The sequence below is a fragment of the Urocitellus parryii genome, chromosome 5, assembly GCF_045843805.1.
Source record: "Urocitellus parryii isolate mUroPar1 chromosome 5, mUroPar1.hap1, whole genome shotgun sequence".
In the NCBI taxonomy this organism is placed as follows: Eukaryota; Metazoa; Chordata; class Mammalia; order Rodentia; family Sciuridae; genus Urocitellus; species Urocitellus parryii.
The window spans coordinates 60,976,804-60,980,794 of record NC_135535.1 but is presented as its reverse complement, the minus strand read 5'-3'; the positions used below and the strand labels follow the sequence as shown (position 1 = coordinate 60,980,794).

The window sequence follows — 3,991 nt, the reverse complement described above, 5'->3', positions numbered from 1 at the left end:
CCCATAAATGGCATCTTTTTCTAACCCATTTGGAAATTCAGTCCATCTAATGAGTGTATGTGACCAATAAAATACATTTGTAAATTCTAAAGGGAGCAAACGATCAAAGAAAAAGTCGGATTGTTCTACAAAAACATGAACCCTTAAGGAAATTTCCACTAGTCATACACATAAAATTCAGGATTGCTATTGAAATAATAAAAAATATTAATGATGATGTAAAAGTAGAAGAAAAATATAGGCTGGTTTGCTTGGCTTCTATATGCACACTATTTTGTTGTAGAATTTGAATGTTTCTCTTTATGAAATCTTGGTTTTTATATAAGGATTTGGTAAATATCAATGTACAATGATGAGGAACCACACAGCATTAAACACTTTCATCCTGCTGGGATTGACAGATGACCCAAAACTGCAAGTTCTGCTTTTTATCTTTCTGTTGCTCACCTACATTTTGAGTGCAACAGGGAACCTATTATCACCCTCACATTGGTGGATCCCCATCTTAAGACATCTATGTACTTCTTCCTCAGAAACTTTTCCTTCCTAGAAGTTTCATTTACTATTGTCTGTATCCCTCGATTCCTGTACAGTTTATCAACTGGAGACAATGACATTACCTACAATGCTTGTGCAACTCAAATATCTTTTGTTTTTCTCTTTGGAGCAACAGAATTTTTTCTCCTGGCAGCCATGTCCTATGATCGCTATGTGGCCATCTGTAAACCCCTTCATTATATGACCATCATGAACAACAGAGTGTGCACCATGTTAGTCCTCTCCTGCTGGGTAGCTGGCTTTATAATTATTGTCCCACCCCTAAGTGTAGGTCTCCAGCTTGAATTCTGTGATTCTAATGTCCTTGATCTTTTCATCTGTGATGTAAGTCCCCTCCTAAAGATCTCCTGCTCAGACACATGGATATTAGAACAGATTGTTATAATTGTGGCTGTATTTGTCCTCATTATTACCCTAGTCTGTGTGGTTCTGTTCTACACATACATCATCAGGAACATTCTGAGATTGCCCTCTGTTCAGCAAAGGAAAAAGGCCTTTTCCACCTGCTCATCCCACATGATTGTGGTTTCCATCACCTATGGCAGCTGCATCTTCATCTATGTCAAGCCATCAGCAAAGGAAGAGGTGTCCATAAATAAAGGAGTTTCAGTTCTCACCACTTCTGTAGTGCCCTTGCTGAACTCTTTCATTTACACCTTGAAGAACAAGCAAGTGAAACATGCTTTCAATGACTCCATAAAGAAGATTGTGTTTCTCTCAAAGAAGTAGAAGTTTTGATGAATAAGTAAAATAAAACATTCTGTAATTATTTTAGTACTGCTTCTAAGTTACTTCATCAATTCCTTTCTACATTTTAATCAGATTAGCCTTCTCAATGAGACTTAATATTTAATCCTGATCTCATCTTTATTAAACTCTTTATTATTTCAAATCAAATTCATGCATTGTGTTTTCCATCACTGTGAAATTAAAATTCATAATTTCCAAGGTGTTAAGTTTTTCTTAGTTCTAAGCTAGTGAAGTGAAGAAATAACCTCGCTCTATGGAAGGAAAGATAATATTTAAAATTGTATAAATTATCTATGTGTTAAATTAAATGGCAATAGTGCCAGTCACTTTCTTCCTGTAATACAAGTTACAAAATGACTAACATAAATGCAACAATCAAAACAGCAACAACAACAAAAAACAGCAGAGACATGCTAAAATATATTAAAACAAATAAGGCATTCCAAGCAAATTAAAATAATTGGAGAATGAGGTATCAACAGGAGTTGATTAGTCAAAATTAAAAAATGGAGATTTCTTCCCAATCAATGAGAAGACTTATTTGCTATTTCCTTATATAGAAGAGCAATATTGCTTTCAAAATGTACATTTAATTTAAAGCAATATATACATAAAATCACATTTTATGTGTTACTAATTCAGAATAGATGCATGAAAGTGAATTGGAACACCAAATTTTACATTTTCACAAATAGGAAAACTAGTTAAGTCAACATAAAATATACAAAATAATTTTTTGAAGATATCAAGGATATAGAATTAATAAAACTTGGAAAAAATAATAATACTAATATAATATCAATTGGAATTAAGATGAAGGGAATATTTTTTTTGGTGTTAAGTATTTTGAGATTTTTGCATAACCTGGAGATTAATGCTCTGAGGTGAATGCAGTAAACATTTTCTCCCATTCTGTAGGCTCTCTCTTCATGTTTTTAATTATTTTCTCTTGCACACATTCCATGTATACAAGGGAAAGGTTTCCCTTCAGAGGGATGGGCTGGCTGAGAAATAAAGGCTAAGAAAATAGTACTACAAAATAACCACAGGACACAGAAATACAATTTCAGAGCTGAGACAGCAACAGGCCAAGCCTACCAGATGGGTACACCTTCTGACAAAAAAAAAGGAGCCCACACCTGATTTATTTATATCAGCAAAGATCAAAAGAATTTGATAGAAATTTCTTCTCAAAAGCACCATTGAGGTAGGGGTCCATAGACCAATCAGACCTTAACAGGTCACGCCCATCTCTGGTGCTGCACAGAATCTTTGGCAAAGCTGGGTGGGAGTTCATAATATATAAGGCCATCTCAAAATCAGCAGGGGTGCTGCTGGGAGTTACCAGATGCCAGATGTTCCCAGTCAATGGCTTCAATGCTGATCTTGTCCTTGCACATTTCATGGATGGCTTCCCACACTTCCCCTTTTCTTACTTTTTAAATGCAAATGATGGGATGTTATATAGAGTTCCCGGAATCATATTCTGATGTTATGACAATCTATTATTAGGATACAAATGAGAATTAGTAGAAAATATATCATTCCAATAATATACCTTGCAGAGTATTTCAGCATATTTCCCTGATTAAAGCTGTTCAATGTCTGAAGCATTTGACCAGCTAGAAATATAGGGTCCATAAGATTGCTTTTGCTTTTCTGAATATCCTGGATGTGATGATGTAACTCCATAAGATCCAGGCTACTTTACTGCTATGCCAAATATTCATTATATGATTTTTAGCCTTTTGCAAATCCCATTGAGAAACATTATATTTGGTGATAGTAACACAGACATATTTATAATCAGCATGGCATTTAAGCATTTATTTAAACTTAAGAGTGGAAACTCATTACAAATAGTTATGACAGTAGCCTCCATGGTGTTCAGTTTAGTTTCAATCTTTTCATCAATATTTATCTGATTATGGAGTGTTTTGGAAGTATTTTGAGCCAAATTCTTGAGAAAATGTGCATGTTGACTGTTTTGAAATATAGCCACCAAAGCTGTTACATTACAGGATATGAATGGTATTAAAGCAACCACTCCAAGAAATACAAGACCTAGAGCTCACTTGGCTCTGGTTAACTGAGCATGCATCTGTTGTAGAACTTGAACATCAGCATTAGCTTATCATGGTTCTGAAATGTTGGCTGGTAGTAAGACAAAGGAGGTTAGTGAAGGATTAACATTCCTCTAGCTCTGTTAAATCTAGTGATGCAATTAGATTGCATTTTTTAAAGGCTGCAAAACATGTATCACTTTTTTGGCAATTATAATAATTTCCAAAAATTAAAACATAAGAAGATTGAACACAGGATAACAGGCCATATCCGGAACCCTCTTTGCAATTCCTGTCTAGAAAATCAGGCATAGGGTTATCTATATGATGCAGAAAGTCTGAGGCTGAAATTAAGTGCCAGAGATCTTTTTTGATACCTCCTTCACTGAAGATTAGAATATCACCAATAAAACCTCCAGGGGTCATGCCATTCTTAAGTAGTGGTCTTTTATCAATTCTTAGAGACAGTCAAAAATATATCCACTATTGCTAGAAACTTTATATTGAATTGGACAGACATTTGCACATCCCATCTATTTAGGAAAGGTACCAAATTCTATTGCAGAAAGATTAAAGAAGTAAGGTAATTGTGGATCTTCTGGAGAAATGACTGGCTTGTT

At 34.7% G+C, this 3,991-nt stretch overlaps 1 pseudogene; it reads left to right on the top strand.

Moving 5' to 3' along the window:
• Positions 1 to 352: 352 nt before the first annotated feature.
• On the top strand, positions 353 to 1,287 carry LOC144255142 (olfactory receptor 6C2-like; annotated as a pseudogene).
• The last annotated feature ends 2,704 nt before the right edge of the window (positions 1,288 to 3,991 follow it).